Below are 6,519 nucleotides of genomic sequence, written 5' to 3'. Positions count from 1 at the left end.
TTAGCATTAGCACTGCTCCTAATAGCATTCTGGGATACTGTAGCAGTAGCTGTTGTTATAGCAAGATGAACTGACATCAAAGAGGTCTGATGACATCACCGTCCGCCCCCCTCCAATCAGAATACCTGTCGGGCTCCGGGAGATCACAGCCAGCTGATTGGACGGGATGACAAACACTTCTCTGCCTTCTGATTGGCCCGTCACGATCACCTGACACAGAAAAAAAAACTCTGATTAAAGAAAATAATCCTCAAACTGATCTGAGACACACACAAACACACAGACACACACACACACACACCACACAGACACACATATAACACACAGACACACACACGCTGAAACACATGCACACACAGACACACACACACACACACACACACACAGACACACAACACACACACACACACCACACACATAGACACACACACACACACACACACACACACACGCAACACACAGACACACACACGCAGAAACACATGCACACGACAGACGACACACACACACACACACAACACGCAGAAACACATGCACGCACCAACACACACACACAAACACATAGACACGCCAGACACGCCGCGCGCACACAGAACACACACATAGACGCATAGACACACACACAGACACACACCAACAAACACACACCGCAAAAACACATGCACACAGACACGCGCAACACCGCACACAGAACGAACACACACACACACACACACACACACACACACACACAGACACACACACAGAGACACAGACACACACACACACACATTTGGATGTAAGAAGGCGCCTCACCACATGGCGGTCAGCGGGCGGCGCCTGACCTCGCTGCTCCACGATGATCAGCTGACTGTGACACGCCACAGGCTGGTGAATAACCAGCCATCGCAACGGGGCGGAGGGGGAGGCGACGCGCCGGCTCAGGTTCAGGGCCGCTGACATCACTGTTTCTGTCGGCGTCCGTCTCCATGGTAACTGCCCCGGAGACTGCCCCGGGGTCTGTGTGACATCACCGCCTGCTTATTGGAAGAATATAAAAACCTCATAAATAAAATGCTAAACAATAATAAATGAGAAGGGTTGACTCTTTAATTCGGCATGTTTCTTACAACAATACCTCATACATACTCAGCCATGTCACACCAAACTCCACTTAAAAAACGGGAAATTTAACATTTGTAAAAAAAAAACTAATTTAATTATTTATAGAAATTTAAAACGTTTTTTTTCAGATGCAGGAAATGATTATCATTAATAAACTCTGCGCCCATTTAAGTCATTAAAAGTCGCTTTGAACTGAGAAAATTTGATCAAAATCGGCATGTTTCTTCCAACAATACATCATACTGTGATACTGTGAAGTCACACCAAACTCCATTTTAAAAAATCGGATATTTTAACAATTTTTCTCACTCTCGGTCAAATGTAAAAACCTCATAAATTAACTGCTGAACAACAATAAATGAGAAGGGTTGACTCTTTAATTCGGCATGCTTTTTACAACAATACCTCATACCTAATCAGCGACGTCACACCAAACTCCATTTAAAAAATCGGATATTTTAACACTTTTTCTCACTTTCTGTCACATGTAAAAATCTCAGAAATAAAATGCTGAACAATAATAAATGCAAAGGGTTGACTCTTTAATTCGGCATGTTTCTTCCACCAACACATCGTACTTAGCAACGTCACACCAAACTCCATTTAAAAAATCGGACATTTAATATAACATAACGTTATGTGGGCCTATAGTTCGAGCCTTCAACCAAATATTTTCTGCAAATATGAAATACATATTTTATCAGAGGAGAGTTGATTTCGAGCCATTAAAAGCCGATTTAAACTGAGAAAATGAGATTAAAAACAAACGCTAGTTTAGTTTGTTCTTACGCCATGTTGAGCTCACACGTTAGCATTAAGCTAACAGTGAGCTAAATAACGCCGTTTGTCTGCGTTTAAACCCCATTTAGCATAGTTTAGCTTCCGTTAGCTTAGCTTATTTTAGCTTCTCTGTGTTGTCCGGGCAACCTGGGGGCGAGCCAACGGTCCGAAACATCTATTTCAGCGAGGAAAATGAAAACGAGTCTACTCGACCTCGTCTTCAGTCTGTCGCCTCCCTCCGATCCACAACAAACACGATTCGCCTTTTCCCCCCTACAGCTGTTGGCTGCTTTGACCCTCTGAGGACACCGTGGTTTGGGAAGTGTCGTTGTGTGCGCCTCACACCAAACTCCATTCACAAATCTCGCTGTTTTAATATTTCCCCGCGTCCCTCAAAGTGAACTTAAAGTGTAGATGATAATGTTGAAGTTGTAACAGATCGAAAGTATCCACTCTTTAATTCGGCATGTCTCTTACGTCATTTACATCTTAAATAAATATCGGAATTTCACAGTGTTAGAGCCCTGTAAAAAACATTATAATTATATTTTTTATATTGTTCTCCATTACTGTCAGTTGTAAAAACCTCCAACAAATCTTCTGACAATAATAATAACACATGAGAAGGATTAACTCATAAATTCGGCAAGTTTCTGACAACAATACCTCATACTCAGCGATGCTTAGAAGCACGTCACACCAAACTGCATTACAAAATTGGACATTTTTTAACATTCTCGCGTTTACCGCAAAATGTATACACACTGTTGATAGCAACGTGTTATGAATTGTAAATAGGAAGGGGTCCACTTCAATTCGGCATACGTCTGTGTGTAGTTGTGTTTATTATTTATGAAGTTACACCAGAAAATCATGAGTCATTATTCATAAATAAAACACGTTGACACGATGGATCCTCTGCACTTTATTCAATGATAAACTTAATCTTGTGATATTTGTATGAGGTTTATGACACATAGGGATGAAAGTCTTCCTGTAGGTTGACTCATAGTCTGCAGGACTGTACAACATGCTGGGTGGGAATGGACAGACATACTGCTGCAGACAACACCAACAGTCTGACAGAGATGCTGATTGGTCCGTATGAAAGTACACACAATGTGTAATAATAGTCTAATGCAGGGTTCAACGTTAAAGTGACGTTAATGTATTTGTTGTGTGTGTGTGTGTGTATGTGTTGTTGTGTGTTGTTGTGTGCATGTGTGTGTGTGTGTTGTTGTGTGTGTGTGTGTGTGCGTCTGTGTCTGTGTGTGTGTGTGTGTGTGTGTGATGTAGAATAATTAAGGTTTTCTGAAAAGCTAACGTAAAAAAAACGTAAAAAAATTGTTCTTTTTCTGTTTGTTGTCCTGCAGATAACACAAACACACACCTGTCCATGTGCTGTTTGGATGCTCGTATAAGAAACAGCAGCAGATCTTTTGTTATTGTGTCCTCCATGTTTTCACCACCTGATGCTCTCGGCTACAACCAACCGTTTTGTGGCAGTCATGCAACAAGTTGTTATGCCAAACGCCCAATATAACAGAAGAAGAAGAACACGCATCCCGACCATGTGAACGCTGCCAGTCAGAAAAACAATGTAATCAAGGGGGCGGTCCCCTTATATTCCCAGGTGGCATGAACGCAACATTTTATCATCACACAGGAAGTGATGTCGCTCGTCTCTCAGCCTGTTCTCATGAAGCATTTGTACATGTAGCTGTGAAAAGTAAATCACTGTAATCTGTAGGTGTTTCTCAATGTCAAGGAAGGATCCTTCGAAGCCAGAATTTTGAGGATGCTACGTCATCGACGTCCGTCGAAGGACCGTTCCGATGTCGAGGATCCTCCGAATTCCACCAAGGACTGAGTCCTTCGTTCGGAGAAATCCCCAGACGGCAAAGGATGCATATGTGTATCCTTCGCTCTCCCATATCACCCACAATCCTTTGCGTGTGGCTTTGCTGGCTTGTTTAAAAAAATTAAATGGCGGACCTAAGCGGGAGTTGGAGCAAGCCCCCAGGAAGAGCGGTGTGTCTTTATGCCAACATGGGCTTAGGGGATAACGGTGGTACTGCCCCCCATGGCCCAGAAAGACTTTTCACATAGACATTACATGGCGAAAGAAACAACTATATTTCAGCGGATAATTAGTTTCGGGGTATATCAACCTACCAGCCCGAACAATGAAAGGGTCCTTGTTTAAAACGTTACGTTTTTAACATTTTTAACATTCACTAGAAGCGAATACAGAATTATTAAATTTGAAATGATGAACGCGCATAATGGACGCGAGCAGACCCACGGGACTGCGCACGCCCGCTCACATGACTGTTCTCTGAGCTCATGTAGCTAGCTGTAATAATGGATATATGATCACATGACTGTTCTCTGAGCTCATGTAGCTAGCTGTAATAATGGATATATGATCACATGACTGTTCTCTGAGCTCATCTGGCTAGCTGTAATAATGGATATATGATCACATGACTGTTCTCTGAGCTCATGTAGCTAGCTGTAATAATGGATATATGATCACATGACTGTTCTCTGAGCTCATGTAGCTAGCTGTAATAATGGATATATGATCACATGACTGTTCTCTGAGCTCACGTAGCTAGCTGTAATAACAACGGATATAGCTAATGGTTGTAATTCACCATGTGTTCTATCAATACGTCCATGGTATTATCTTATGAAGTTATGATACATCCGAGGGATGTATGTATGTTGTAAAGCCTGTTACGTGGCTGTAACGTCATTAGCGTTTCCCAAACTGGCGGGGCTATCGGCTAGCTAGCTAGTTGCTAACATCAGGGTTAGCTAGCATGGCTGTATTAAGATCATGCCTAGCTACATAACGTTACTACAGACATAGTGATTACATGGCCTTGGTTCTCTCTTATGATACATCCGAGGGCTGGATGCTGTAAAGCTTGTAACGTGGATGAGAGATAAAGCCATGGATGAGCTCTGTTCCCGAAATTGAAACTGCAGGCTAACTGCTAGCGCTAGCTAGTAGCTAGCTAGCTAGTAGCACGACATAATGATTAAATCTCCTTGGTTGTCTAGCTAAATACATGTATCGTTTATTTAGCTAAGCATGTAAACGATCAGGAACAATGAAAACACAATGTTTAACGTTAGTGAATATTTTAGACAATGAAAACGGCGAGTTCATGAGTTCGCCACTTGTATGAGCCACGAGAGATAAGCTCATGAACGAGCATGTTGCTACCGGTTGCTAAGACAACACAAACAAATTGTTGGTAGTGCGCGTGTCCACCGTGACGTCATGGGCCAAGAATGCGGAAAAGCCGAGCTCCATGTTTGCATAATGCGCTTTTGAGCACTCTCATTGGAACGTACGGGGCTTCCCGCCGAACACTGTATCCAGTTCTCTTAATACATCCATGAGTTGGAGCGGCATCGCTGACGGCAAAATAATCATTTAAATGTAAGTATATTTAGTGTTTGCCGTACATGTGTTATCACCGTTCATGTTTTAAATCAATGTAAAGCTTAACGCTTTAATGCTGGTACAGATTGCTATAGTAATTAGGTAGATACACCCGAGCTAACGTTAAGCTAACTGAACCTATCATTAACATTAGGCTGTTAGCTAGCTAGCTAGCGGTCTTTTTGTGCCATTTGTGTTTTCAAAGTTTAACGTCCGGTGGCATTTTCATCTCTTTTATATGTTGTTACTCTGTATGCGTAACGTTAGCAGAGATTTAGAAATGTGTGTGTTTACCAGTTGTAGCTGAAGGGTGGTAGGTAACGCTGCACCTTATTTACTTCACTATCAACGTTACATGAAGGCTAAAATGTATGAGTAGTTTCCCATATAAAAAGTATAACGTTTCATATAACGTTACGTTATAGCATTCATAATGGTAAACATATTTTTCTTGTGTTTTGCTGTCTTTTAACAGGGACAAACGGAGGCGGTCACTGAGGATGGGAAAGCAAAAGACAAGCAGGGAGACAGAGGCCAAAGAGAGATGAATAGCTAGATTATTTGCTAAAGCCTATTAGAGATTGGCATTCTGAAAATAAATGCATTAAATTAACTGGTTTGTCTGTGTCATTACGTTTTTCAATGTCTATTTCAAACTGAATAATTATATTCAGATGGTACCTGTTTCAATAACTTGTAAGGTATAGAAGCTCTAAAAAGACATTAATGAAACGTGTATCTTTTATTATAGCATTTATTCAAACATTACTATATACTGTACACAAGTATATTCAACATGAAGCAACGACCAGACTCAGCTGCTGATGATGGTGGTTCCAGACAGCAGACAGAAGGAGAAAGCTTTAGGTTAGTCCAGTAGTTATCCAACCTGTCCTGGTAAGATTAGGTTAGTCAAGTAGTTATCCAACCTGTCCTGGTAAGATTAGGTTAGTCCAGTAGTTATCCAACCTGTCCTGGTAAGATTAGGTTAGTCCAGTAGTTATCCAACCTGTCCTGGTAAGATTAGAATTGTATCACAAATATATGTAAGCATACTGTAACATTAAGGTACTTAATGTAACTGTGTAGTGGTCTCCATTATGGTCTTAACTGACAACTGTTGACCATTTAACACACTTACACCTAGCTACCTTTACTGTGTTAGTGGGTGTTTA

General features: G+C 41.4%; 1 long non-coding RNA gene across 1 annotated transcript in view; it reads right to left on the bottom strand.

The window, feature by feature from the left end:
- LOC120570394 overlaps positions 1–862 on the bottom strand; it is a 3,026-nt gene extending 2,164 nt beyond the window's left edge. The window contains exons 1-2 of the long non-coding RNA XR_005641057.1: positions 796–862; positions 126–210 (exon numbers count right to left, since the gene is read on the bottom strand). This is a non-coding gene — a long non-coding RNA (uncharacterized LOC120570394). The remainder of the gene's footprint in view (positions 1–125; positions 211–795) is intronic.
- Between the last annotated feature and the right edge of the window lie 5,657 nt (positions 863–6,519).

Source organism: Perca fluviatilis, chromosome 12 (assembly GCF_010015445.1).
Source record: "Perca fluviatilis chromosome 12, GENO_Pfluv_1.0, whole genome shotgun sequence".
In the NCBI taxonomy this organism is placed as follows: domain Eukaryota; kingdom Metazoa; phylum Chordata; class Actinopteri; order Perciformes; family Percidae; genus Perca; species Perca fluviatilis.
The sequence above is the reverse complement of the archived record's forward strand: the minus strand, read 5'-3'. Positions and strand labels throughout refer to the sequence as shown.